Here is a 13,635-nt window from a genome sequence, read left to right on the forward strand (position 1 = left end):
CCTCCTGGGAGCAGATGCGGCGGAGACGAAGAAATTAGGAGTATGGGATGGCGTTTTAAAAAGACATGAGGGGCACCTTTTTTATTTTAAGACAGAGAATAGTTCTCATGTGGTATCAATGTCCAGAGGAGGTGGTGGATGCAGATGTTTAAAAGGCATTGGGATAATTACATAGAGTCATAGAGATGTACAGCATGGAAACAGACCCTTCGGTCCAACCCGTGCCTGCTGACCAGATATCCCAACCCAATCTAGTCCCACCTGCCAGCACCCGGCCGATATCCCTCCAAACCCTTCCTATTCATATACCCATCCAAATGCCTCTTAAATGTTGCAATTGTAATAGGAAAGGTTCAGAGAGTCTGGACCAAACACTGGCAGGTGGGACTAGTTTAGTTTCAGAACACAGTCAGCATGGACTAGTTGGACTTAATGGTCTGTTTCTGTGCTGTATGACTCTGTAACTGTTCTATACTGGTCTTAAAACCAGTTTCTTACCTTCCCCAATACCCATCCACTTCTTTGTTCTTCAAAGTCAAATGAACTCAGCGTTGAATACATTCAATGACTGACCTAACTGCAGGAAGACATCGCCACTTGTGAACCCAACTTCTCTTGCTAATATATCACTTGCCTTGCTGATTGCTTGCTGCTCCTGTCTGACAACAGACAGTGACTGGTGTAGAAGGACGCTGAGGCCCCTCTGTCCATCCACACATCATTCCTGATGAAGGGCTCGTGCCCAAAACATTGACTCTCCTCCTCCTCAGTTGCTGACTGACCTGTGCTTTTCCAGCGCCACACTTTTCAACTCTGATCTCCATCATCTCACTTTCGCCACATCTCAACAAATCACCATTTAAACAATGCGCCTCTTCTCTGCGTTTTTTAATATCAAAAGCTTTAGATTGTGTCAATTCATTTGCCATGTGTTTGCAAATTGAGACACAGACCTGGATCAACTTTTCCAGAGTCTGTCCCCTCCCCCACGCCTCAATTCACTCTTTCCTTTCAGTTGCTGCATGTTAACAATTGAACCCCAGAATGAAACAAAAAATGGAAAAAGTGGTCATAAACAGACTGTTGTACTTACAAAAGTTAGACAGAGGAAGGAAGTTACAGTCTGGGGTAAAGTTCACAGAGGAAGGAGCAGCAGCAGCTTCAGAGCTCACGGTCCAATCGCCACATTTCGACAATGGCCGGCTCTGATTGGCAGGAGGACCAGTCTCTTTCCGGTCCTCCAAGGTTCTTCATTGGTGAATGGAAAGGAGCTGACGCACAGTTTCTGCGGGCACCAAGGAATGTGCGCAGTGTTTTGCTGACACCGGCGGTCATGCGCAGTGCTTGCTGACACCGCGGAGCATGCTCAGTATGCAGGAAGTTGTTACAAATTTTAAAGTTAAAAATCACAAAACACCTGGTTATAGTCCAACAGACTGATTTGGAAGCACTAGCTTTCAGAGCGCTGCTCCTTCACCGGGTGATTGTGGAGTGTAAGATCGTAAGACACAGAATTTATGATCTTATACTCCACCACCGCCTGATGAAGGAGCGGCGCTCCGAAAGCTAGTGCTTCCAAACAAGCCGATTGGACTGTAACCTGGTGTTGTGTGATTTTTAACTTGGTACACCCCAGTCCATCACGGGCACCTCCACATCATGACAAATTTTAAGTGTCCAACTGCGAATACGAGAGAAAAATACCAAAGCAATTTTTTGTCGAAATGTTTTTTTCCCTGTGCCTTGACATGTTATTCCTTTTGCATTTTGTCTGGCTGCTCAATGTTTCTGTCCTTTCCTCAGGGTAGAGGTATTCCAAAACTACAGGGTATAGGTTTAGGGTGAGGGGAAAAGATTTTAAAAGATTTAAAAGACTAAGAATATAACATACATCCCTTACAGTGCGAAGGTGAGGACTGCAGATGCTGGAGATTAGGGTCGAGACTGTGTGCTGGAAAAGCACAGCAGGTCAGGCAGCATCTGAGGAGCAGGATATTCGATGTTTTGGGCAAAACCCTTCATCAGAAAATAGCCATGGGGAACTGGCTTAATCGAGTGGGTCTGGGTGGGATGCTGTTGGGAAGGTCGATGTGATGGCCTGCAGGGATGATATGCCTTAGCCATGCTTATATTGAAAAAGGATTGCCTTAAATCTGCTATGGGACGAGTGGGTTCCAGTTCGTGGGACACTGACACCAGTCCTGGGGAAGGTGGGATTTGTGCTGTCTCTCGCTTCACATTCTGCCCCTTGTCCATTTTCTCCCCACCCACTGCCCCCTGCCCTTTCTCCCCTTTTCACACTGCACCCCGATTCTCTCCCCAACCCTCTGAACCCCGGTCATTCTCTACTCCCCAACCTCTGCCCCTCTCCATTTCTCTCCCTTCTCCACCACCACCAGTGCCCCCGCCCATCCTTTCTCGTGCCTCAGCCCTCTTTGATCTAGTGGCCGAGCAGAGGCTGATAGCCAAGTTTAGAACACATGAGGATGGCCTCAGCCGAGACGCTGGGTTCATGTCACACTACAGGAGACCCACCTACACAATACACTCTCACACACACAAGCACACTCTCTTACATACTCACACGCTCGTGCAGACCCTCTCTGATAGACCTGCTCTCTCTCAGACACACAGTAATACATCCCCACACTCAAACCCACGCACACACCATCTCAGATGCTTATATTCCATCTCTCTCTCTCTCTCTCTCACACACACACACACACACACACACACACACACACACACACATCATATCCAGCATGCACACGCAAACTCACCCACTCTCTCTCATGCATGCACTCACATATAGAAGTCTTTGGGGTGAATCTGCGTTTGCAGGATTATATATTTGGAAATAGAACCAGTCTCACTCAAGATAAGGATGCAGACAGACCCTACCCTCACAGCTTTCATGCATTGTCTGACCTGAGGTGTCACCACCTTTTATTGAACCTTAGGTTACCTGGAGAATGTGACTTTTAAAAAGTTCTGGGGTTTACAGATGAATGAATCGAAATCTACAACCCGTTTTAAAAGATGAAAGACTCAACAGCAATCTAGGTTTCTTCAATATATCATTTATGTTGCATGACACTATAATCTTTTATTCTATATTCTGTGTCTTATGATCCTCCTCCACAGAACCACAGGTCCAAGGAGATCTGTCCCAACTTTCCAATCTACCTTCATTGTTGACACTCCTCAGGCACGGCACCATTCACGTCAACCTGTTCATATCCTGAGACCAACGAGCTACATGCCATGGGCGCAGCCAGCTCCAGAAGCAGCTGAGACTTGCTCAGCATGAAATACATTGTACATTGCTCCCAGAATTTCAAGCAGCAACGAGTTTCAAGAACATCTGCTTTTCAATCTGTCTCCCTGTTCCCAGGACACTGCTGTTTGTCCCGTCCCCAGGGACCGGGCTCTCTCCACTAGCGGATAATTGATCCATTTTGTTTCTACTTACAAGCTGTGCTGGTGGAAGGCAGAGCCCATTCGCTCTTCTGCTCCCTCTCACTATCACAGGGGGTAGGAGACGTCATTGACACGAATGCATCAAATGACAACTTTGAACTTGTTCCAAAGGTCTGTTATGGGAGAAATGGAAAGGTGATGTGCTATCGGGACAGACAGAAATGGACACCGGAGAGTCTTCCCTCAGGTAAATTGATACGAGTGCCTTCTTGTGCAGCCTGTTTGGTGTTCAGAATTTGCCTTGACACAGCAATCCTGCAGAAAGTATTTTGTTACACGGGCGTCTGTTTCTTTACCGCAGGAAATGGACAAAAACAGCAAGTCATGTGTTTCAACTTCACCAGTTCATTACCACCTGGGAGAAGAGGTTTCACATGAGGTCAGAACACACCGACAGAAGAGCACGAAACAACTCAGAGCTCCACAAGGGAGCCAGCGCAACTGTGTAAATCTGACCCGAACCACTCTCTGCACGAAAACGTCCTTTATAATGTCATTTTATCTTCCTTTTTCTCGGTCCCACATGACTTGGAAAACTTCGGTTCTCTGAGGAAAGCTGACCCAATTTTGCAAACTACCTTCATTGCTGACATTCCTCAAACACCGCACAGCTCACGTCAACCTGTTCAACACTATCTCCAACCATTTCACTTCCGTGTTTTCAGCCTCGTTCGTACTCCAGACAGCCCAACCTCTCTTTTTGAGAGCCCCAAGTGTCCCAGATGAAGAGAATCCGAGTGAAACCTTCACTCACTGAGAGTCATCCCCACGACCCTGAGCTGAGGGCCTGCAGGCAATCCAACACGGAAGGGAAGGTTAAAACTCGTCTCTGACACCCGAGCGGCCAGTGACAAGCATTACCCTCCTCACCATGGGATACAGAGAACAGGAGAAGACCACACAGATCTCCACAAGTGTATCAACTCGACTGTGCACATTGGATCAGTATATCACTGTGAAATATTTATGCCCCAAGCTTTTTTCGGAAGCAGATGAGAAGGCGAGGTGCAGAACAGAGCGCAGTTATAAGGGAAAGTTGCTAAAGACGACATTGAGTGAATAGGAGAGAATGGGTTATGGACCCAACACACACCCGTTGTGCCAGGGGTTACACTTCGGGTCCACTCTTCCTTCACTCGCAACACCCCACACCCACCTCCCATTGTGCCAAGTCGCTTTCGCCTGCAACCGCCGAATGTGTAACACCTGCCCATTTACCTGCCCCCTCCAGAATATCCAAGGGCTCAAACATACCTGCCAGGTGAAGCAGCACTTTTGCCACAACCTAGTCCACTGCATTCGCTGCTCACAGTGTCGTTTCCCCAATGTAGCATGAAGCATAAACTAGGTGACTGCTTCGCAGAACATCCCGGTTCTGCCCGGAGGAAAAAGGCCCTGACCTGGCGGTTGTCTGCCACTTTAACACATCACCCTGTTCCCTGGCCGACATCTCTGTCTCAGGCTTGCAGCAGTGTTCTAGCTCCAGATGAAAGAACAACACCTCATTTTCCACTTGGAGACCTTCCAGCCCTCCGGTCTTCAATATCGAGTTCCAGAAATTTAGGGCCTGAACTCCCCCATGTCCTTGACCCCTACCACACAAACGACTCCTTGTTATCACCTCGTCTGCTATGACACACTACGTATTGTTAGCCACTAACAGTCTCCATGAGCAGCTATTCGCCCTCTCACGCGGATCGTTATTCACTCCTACGTCCTTCCTATTGTTCTCTCTCTCTGAGCTGGCGGCAAACACAGCAATGTACATTGGAGACTCTGAGCCAGCTGAAACTTGCTCAGTGTGAAGTACATTCCACATTGCTCCAAGAATTGCAAGCAGCAAAGCGTTTCCAGAAAATCTGCTTGCCATTCTGTCCCCGGGGCGCTGATGTTTGTCTCATCCCCAGGAACTGGACTACCTCCACTGGGAGATAATTAAACCAGTTTATTTCTACTTGCACGTTGTTCTGGGAGGAGGGGGGGGGGCGGATTTAGGGTTGGTGGAGGGTAGAGTCCATTCGCTCTTCTGCTCTCTCTCTCTCTCTTTCTCCCTCTCTCTCTGAAACCCTTGGGGTGAGAGGTGTCAGTTATACTAACGCGGGGAACATGAACAACTTTGATTGTGAACTTTCTCCAAAGGTCTGTTATCGGAGAGATAGAAAGATGCTGTGCTGGCAGGACAGAAAGAAATGGACACCGAGGACTCTTCGCCCAGGTAAATTCACATTGTTGTGCATCCTTGTTGGTGTTCAGAAATCGTCTTCACGCAGCAATCTTACGGAAAGTCTATTGCAAAGTGGGCATCGCTTTCTTTGTTGCTACCGCGCAGCAGTTAACATCTGAGCCCCAAGTGTCCCAGATGAAGAGAATCCGAGTGAAACCTTCACTCACTGAGAGTCCTCCCCACGGCCCTGAGCTGAGGGACTGCAGGCAGTCCAACACGGAAGGGACAGTTAAAAATGAACCACTTTGCTCCCTCAGCCTCTCTGTCCCAGAGACAGGCAGTGGGACGGCATAAACACGTAGCACCATTCTCGAGTAGACACAAGCCGTTCAGCCCATCGAGTCCACGGCGACTGCCTGTCTCTCTCTCTCTGAGGTTACTCACAATCGGTGGGATCCGTCCGAATCGTTGGGGAACTGTGTCTGAGTCGTGATGAGGTATTTGACATGCTTGTCATTCACGTCTGAACCAGGGTGGCGAATTACTGCAGGGAATGGACGAAAACGCAAGGCATTTGTTTCAACTTGACCAGCTGATTGGCATCGCAGAGAACTGGTTTTGCGATTCAGTTCAGAGAAAACCGCTGAAGAACAGAATGCCACTGAGACCTCTAAAACCATGCCCCTTGAATGGAGTGGAGTTGGCGAGTGCACGGATATGCTACATGCCATTCAGAAGACAGCGCCGATCCAAGGTAAAGCAGCTCGAGGTAGCATTGAACAATAGTAGAGGATGGTTTCGATCCAACGACCACGCTCCCGCTGCGCCACTCTGCTTGTGTGACCGCTGCCCACAGAGCACTTCAGGTTTTCATCTGGCAAGCGGCATGCACGTTCGAGACTGATGTCAAAGACCTCCGCTGCTGTCGTGTAAAATGCTGTATCGCAGACGTATGGAGGCTGTGTAAATAGAAACGTTTTTACTAAATTCCCACATTCTGTTGGTCGAACTGTGATTTCACACTGAATCACAACATGTGTCGCAGCGCAGACGGAGGCCATGCGGCCCACCTTCGCTCTGCTGGTTCTACACTTAAGTCAACGTGTGTCTCTATTCGTTTCATTCTCTCGCCTTCCCAGCGTAAATCTGCACATCTGACAAGAAACAGAGCCATCACTAACAGTTTGCTTTTGAACTGGAGAAGGTTTCTCGTGAAATTAGCTTGAGGCTCGAGGTATGCAAGGTCAACATAACTTAGGTAAAACACGCAAACACTTGCCTCTTTAGCAGACAGTGAAAGGATTACAAGACGCAAATTAAACATTTTCGACAAGTGATACAGGGGACTGGGAAGATAAGTATTATAAACTGTGAACACCAATGTTCTGGAGCACAATACTTACATTCAAAGACCGAAAACATCCAGGTCCTGATCAATCAGATTGCATTGTGGTACTTTTCTGCAAAACTTCCACTTGTAATGTCCTACAAAAGAGTGACAAAACCCATCCCTGTCAGCCCAGGATAGAAAATCCGAAGGGATGAACGTTTGCTTATTTTCTGAAGACTCACAAAGCCAAGACTGGGTTTTGGTGATTGTTTCCTTTCCACTCCCAGGAGCCGCAGTGGTTGGGGCGGTGGGTTGGGAAAAGTAAAACGTGCCCGTCAGCAGCGTGTGGGGTTATTTCAGCTTCCTCTCATCTGACAACGCTGTGACTTGACTCCGATGTTCTCAGAGATATTTATTGACGCGAGACAATGAGAAGATTCTCATTCCCGCAGATCGGGAATTCAAACCGTTTGCCGGCTTCAGGACAATGAGAAAGATTAATTGGGGTGTGTGAAGAAGCTGTGAGCTGCATTTCAAACAGTTAGGTGGACTCAGATGCGTCATCCATTGCGCCCCGGCCCTTTGCGTATCTTACGCCACCATGCTGCAGAGTTCTGACGTTAACACGGACATGCGCAGCAATGGGAACAGTCACAAGGTCAACAACCAAAGATAATCAGCGTCACTGATTCCCTTCCACAGTCCCAACTTTGTGAAGCAGTATCTTTCACTGGCAAAGGAAACACCCTTGTCCTCAGGTGCCTGCTTCATTTTGATCACGATTTCCAGCCCCTCACTGTTCTAGTCTCATTTCCAAACACTTGGCTCATAGCCTCAAAAGAAGCTCTGCGTGTATCTGCTTGTTCCACCCGAACAGGCAGTGGGTTACAGTTTCCCACCACTCCCAATGTGAGTGAAATATTTTTCCCCCTCCAGTGATTTGAATCTTAAAGAAGAAGCCGGGAAGCAAGCTCCCTTTCTTTTCGACGACATTTCACATTTTGTAGTCGGCAGGGTTCACACCTGCGTGGGGAAAGCGCAATGGATTTCAAGTCCATCGCATTAACCACTCGGCCCACGAATACAGAACCACACTGACAGCTTCACTTCCCAGGTCTGTCTGCCTGTGGAGCAGAGAAAGAGTGAATTATCGCAGAGTTTGTTTGAATCCAATCATTTCACAGTGATTCGAAAGGGTTAAATATCTGCACACGGCGAGTCTAGGTGTTTCATCGCAAAAGATGAAATGAACTTTCAGTCAAAAACAAAACACGAGACTGCAGGAGGAACTGAGAAGGTCAGGCAACATCGGTGGAATGAGAATCAGAGACAGCGTTTCAGAATTCCGTTTTCTCCGACAGGGACTGTCGAGTTTCTCTTTTTGTCTCGGCTTCTCAGCATCCGCATTCCCTCACGTCAGACATTAATTCAATCCAGAAACCCCTTTGGGGAAAGGATTTCTGTTTGGGGAACATTTTCCTGACCCCATTAAAAGCGGACAGCCTCAAAGCCAAGAACGTGCAGCAAACACACGGCCCCTGGTTGGGCTCGAACCACCAACCTTTCGGTTAACAGCCGAACGCGCTAACCAATTGCGCCACAGAGGCAGGTGCGAGTGTGGGCTGCACCATCGCTTAGGGGAGGCTGGTAGTGAGTTCATAATTCAGCCGGCCGCGCCGAGAATTACAATTGTCGTCTATCAGTTTTACTTTTACATAATAAAGCCTGGGACATTCATTGTGGAGACACCGGGGACAGTCTGCAGACACATCCATGTCACGAGGAACTAGCTTTGTGCTCCGGGGCCGTCGCCCTTCCAGCCTTTCAGTGTTTTGCCTGTTCCCGAGTTCTCTCATTGGCTCGGAGGAGAGAAGGGGTTTGAATTCCTGATGTGCAGGAACGACAATTCTTTCAATGTCTCAGATCAGTTCATACCCCGAGAACATCAGAGTCAATCTCCCGGCCTCTACAACAAGAGGACGTTGTCTGGACTGTCTCTGGACAATCGTTAGGATGAATGTAGATTGGTAAATGTATTTGGTGACACTTCTGTTCTAGCCCTGTGAGCGAAACGTGGATCTGAAGGAATAAAAGGGTCATTAACAACATCGATCTGAAATTGGATACGTGACAAGAAACAGAGCCATCACTAACAGTTTGCTTTTGAACTGGAGAAGGTTTCTCGTGAAATTAGCTTGAGGCTCGAGGTATGCCTTTCTTTTCGGCGACATTTCTCATTTTCTGGTCGGCGGGGTTCACACCTGCGTGGGGAAATCGCAATGGATTTCAAGTCCATCGCATTAACCACTCCGCCCACGAATACAGAACCACACTGACAGCTTCACTTCCCAGGTCTGTCTGCCTGTGGAGCAGAGAAAGAGTGAATTATCGCAGAGTTTGTTTGAATCCAATCATTTCACAGTGATTCGAAAGGGTTAAATATCTGCACACGGCGAGTCTAGGTGTTTCATCGCAAAAGATGAAATGAACTTTCAGTCAAAAACAAAACACGAGACTGCAGGAGGAACTGAGAAGGTCAGGCAACATCGGTGGAATGAGAATCAGAGACAACGTTTCAGAATTCCGTTTTCTCCGACAGGGACTGTCGAGTTTCTCTTTTTGTCTCGGCTTCTCAGCATCCGCATTCCCTCACGTCAGACATTAATTCAATCCAGAAACCCCTTTGGGGAAAGGATTTCTGTTTGGGGAACATTTTCCTGACCCCATTAAAAGCGGACGGCCTCAAAGCCAAGAACGTGCAGCAAACACACCGCCCCTGGGTGGGCTCGAACCACCATCCTTTGGGTTAACAGCCGAACGCGCTAACCAATTGTGCCACAGAGGCAGGTGCGAGTGTGGGCTGCACCATCGCTTAGGGGAGGCTGTTAGTGAGTTCATAATTCAGCCGGCCCCGCCGAGAATTACAATTGTCGTCTATCAGTTTTACTTTTACATAATAAAGCCTGGGACATTCATTGTGGAGACACCGGGGACAGTCTGCAGACACATCCATGTCACGAGGAACTAGCTTTGTGCTCCGGGGCCGTCGCCCTTCCAGCCTTTCAGTGTTTTGCCTGTTCCCGAGTTCTCTCATTGGCTCGGAGGAGAGAAGGGGTTTGAATTCCTGATGTGCAGGAACGACAATTCTTTCAATGTCTCAGATCAGTTCATACCCCGAGAACATCAGAGTCAATCTCCCGGCCTCTACAACAAGAGGACGTTGTCTGGACTGTCTCTGGACAATCGTTAGGATGAATGTAGATTGGTAAATGTATTTGGTGACACTTCTGTTCTAGCCCTGTGAGCGAAACGTGGATCTGAAGGAATAAAAGGGTCATTAACAACATCGATCTGAAATTGGATACGTGACAAGAAACAGAGCCATCACTAACAGTTTGCTTTTGAACTGGAGAAGGTTTCTCGTGAAATTAGCTTGAGGCTCGAGGTATGCAAGGTCAACATAACTTAGGTAAAACACGCAAACACTTGCCTCTTTAGCAGACAGTGAAAGGATTACAAGACGCAAATTAAACATTTTCGACAAGTGATACAGGGGACTGGGAAGATAAGTATTATAAACTGTGAACACCAATGTTCTGGAGCACAATACTTACATTCAAAGACCGAAAACATCCAGGTCCTGATCAATCAGATTGCATTGTGGTACTTTTCTGCAAAACTTCCACTTGTAATGTCCTACAAAAGAGTGACAAAACCCATCCCTGTCAGCCCAGGATAGAAAATCCGAAGGGATGAACGTTTGCTTATTTTCTGAAGACTCACAAAGCCAAGACTGGGTTTTGGTGATTGTTTCCTTTCCACTCCCAGGAGCCGCAGTGGTTGGGGCAGTGGGTTGGGAAAAGTAAAACGTGCCCGTCAGCAGCGTGTGGGGTTATTTCAGCTTCCTCTCATCTGACAACGCTGTGACTTGACTCCGATGTTCTCAGAGATATTTATTGACGCGAGACAATGAGAAGATTCTCATTCCCGCAGATCGGGAATTCAAACCGTTTGCCGGCTTCAGGACAATGAGAAAGATTAATTGGGGTGTGTGAAGAAGCTGTGAGCTGCATTTCAAACAGTTAGGTGGACTCAGATGCGTCATCCATTGCGCCCCGGCCCTTTGCGTATCTTACGCCACCATGCTGCAGAGTTCTGACGTTAACACGGACATGCGCAGCAATGGGAACAGTCACAAGGTCAACAACCAAAGATAATCAGCGTCACTGATTCCCTTCCACAGTCCCAACTTTGTGAAGCAGTATCTTTCACTGGCAAAGGAAACACCCTTGTCCTCAGGTGCCTGCTTCATTTTGATCACGATTTCCAGCCCCTCACTGTTCTAGTCTCATTTCCAAACACTTGGCTCATAGCCTCAAAAGAAGCTCTGCGTGTATCTGCTTGTTCCACCCGAACAGGCAGTGGGTTGCAGTTTCCCACCACTCCCAATGTGAGTGAAATATTTTTCCCCCTCCACTGATTTGAATCTTAAAGAAGAAGCCGGGAAGCAAGCTCCCTTTCTTTTCGACGACATTTCACATTTTGTAGTCGGCAGGGTTCACACCTGCGTGGGGAAAGCGCAATGGATTTCAAGTCCATCGCATTAACCACTCGGCCCACGAATACAGAACCACACTGACAGCTTCACTTCCCAGGTCTGTCTGCCTGTGGAGCAGAGAAAGAGTGAATTATCGCAGAGTTTGTTTGAATCCAATCATTTCACAGTGATTCGAAAGGGTTAAATATCTGCACACGGCGAGTCTAGGTGTTTCATCGCAAAAGATGAAATGAACTTTCAGTCAAAAACAAAACACGAGACTGCAGGAGGAACTGAGAAGGTCAGGCAACATCGGTGGAATGAGAATCAGAGACAGCGTTTCAGAATTCCGTTTTCTCCGACAGGGACTGTCGAGTTTCTCTTTTTGTCTCGGCTTCTCAGCATCCGCATTCCCTCACGTCAGACATTAATTCAATCCAGAAACCCCTTTGGGGAAAGGATTTCTGTTTGGGGAACATTTTCCTGACCCCATTAAAAGCGGACGACCTCAAAGCCAAGAACGTGCAGCAAACACACCGCCCCTGGGTGGGTTCGAACCACCAACCTTTGGGTTAACAGCCGAACGCGCTAACCAATTGCGCCACAGAGGCAGGTGCGAGTGTGGGCTGCACCATCGCTTAGGGGAGGCTGGTAGTGAGTTCATAATTCAGCCGGCCGCGCCGAGAATTACAATTGTCGTCTATCAGTTTTACTTTTACATAATAAAGCCTGGGACATTCATTGTGGAGACACCGGGGACAGTCTGCAGACACATCCATGTCACGAGGAACTAGCTTTGTGCTCCGGGGCCGTCGCCCTTCCAGCCTTTCAGTGTTTTGCCTGTTCCCGAGTTCTCTCATTGGCTCGGAGGAGAGAAGGGGTTTGAATTCCTGATGTGCAGGAACGACAATTCTTTCAATGTCTCAGATCAGTTCATACCCCGAGAACATCAGAGTCAATCTCCCGGCCTCTACAACAAGAGGACGTTGTCTGGACTGTCTCTGGACAATCGTTAGGATGAATGTAGATTGGTAAATGTATTTGGTGACACTTCTGTTCTAGCCCTGTGAGCGAAACGTGGATCTGAAGGAATAAAAGGGTCATTAACAACATCGATCTGAAATTGGATACGTGACAAGAAACAGAGCCATCACTAACAGTTTGCTTTTGAACTGGAGAAGGTTTCTCGTGAAATTAGCTTGAGGCTCGAGGTATGCCTTTCTTTTCGGCGACATTTCTCATTTTGTAGTCGGCGGGGTTCACACCTGCGTGGGGAAAGCGCAATGGATTTCAAGTCCATCGCATTAACCACTCCGCCCACGAATACAGAACCACACTGACAGCTTCACTTCCCAGGTCTGTCTGCCTGTGGAGCAGAGAAAGAGTGAATTATCGCAGAGTTTGTTTGAATCCAATCATTTCACAGTGATTCGAAAGGGTTAAATATCTGCACACGGCGAGTCTAGGTGTTTCATCGCAAAAGATGAAATGAACTTTCAGTCAAAAACAAAACACGAGACTGCAGGAGGAACTGAGAAGGTCAGGCAACATCGGTGGAATGAGAATCAGAGACAGCGTTTCAGAATTCCGTTTTCTCCGACAGGGACTGTCGAGTTTCTCTTTTTGTCTCGGCTTCTCAGCATCCGCATTCCCTCACGTCAGACATTAATTCAATCCAGAAACCCCTTTGGGGAAAGGATTTCTGTTTGGGGAACATTTTCCTGACCCCATTAAAAGCGGACGGTTTCAAAGCCAAGAACGGGCAGCAAACACACCGCCCCTGGGTGGGCTCGAACCACCAACCTTTCGGTTAACAGCCGAACGCGCTAACCAATTGCGCCACAGAGGCAGGTGCGAGTGTGGGCTGCACCATCGCTTAGGGGAGGCTGTTAGTGAGTTCATAATTCAGCCGGCCCCGCCGAGAATTACAATTGTCGTCTATCAGTTTTACTTTTACATAATAAAGCCTGGGACATTCATTGTGGAGACACCGGGGACAGTCTGCAGACACATCCATGTCACGAGGAACTAGCTTTGTGCTCCGGGGCCGTCGCCCTTCCAGCCTTTCAGTGTTTTGCCTGTTCCCGAGTTCTCTCATTGGCTCGGAGGAGAGAAGGGGTTTGA

General features: G+C 47.9%; 4 non-coding genes across 4 annotated transcripts; all 4 read right to left on the bottom strand.

Annotated features, from left to right (window-relative positions):
• Positions 1 to 8,507: 8,507 nt before the first annotated feature.
• Positions 8,508 to 8,581, bottom strand: trnan-guu (transfer RNA asparagine (anticodon GUU)). Its single transcript has one exon. It is a non-coding gene; the product is annotated as a tRNA-Asn (tRNA).
• A 1,164-nt stretch (positions 8,582 to 9,745) lies between these two features.
• Positions 9,746 to 9,819, bottom strand: trnan-guu (transfer RNA asparagine (anticodon GUU)). Its single transcript has one exon. It is a non-coding gene; the product is annotated as a tRNA-Asn (tRNA).
• Positions 9,820 to 12,048: 2,229 nt separating this feature from the next.
• trnan-guu (transfer RNA asparagine (anticodon GUU)) lies at positions 12,049 to 12,122 on the bottom strand. The gene has a single exon. It is a non-coding gene; the product is annotated as a tRNA-Asn (tRNA).
• Positions 12,123 to 13,286: 1,164 nt separating this feature from the next.
• trnan-guu (transfer RNA asparagine (anticodon GUU)) lies at positions 13,287 to 13,360 on the bottom strand. Its single transcript has one exon. It is a non-coding gene; the product is annotated as a tRNA-Asn (tRNA).
• Between the last annotated feature and the right edge of the window lie 275 nt (positions 13,361 to 13,635).

The sequence above is a fragment of the Hemiscyllium ocellatum genome, unplaced genomic scaffold (genome assembly GCF_020745735.1).
Source record: "Hemiscyllium ocellatum isolate sHemOce1 unplaced genomic scaffold, sHemOce1.pat.X.cur. scaffold_875_pat_ctg1, whole genome shotgun sequence".
Lineage (NCBI taxonomy): Eukaryota > Metazoa > Chordata > Chondrichthyes > Orectolobiformes > Hemiscylliidae > Hemiscyllium > Hemiscyllium ocellatum.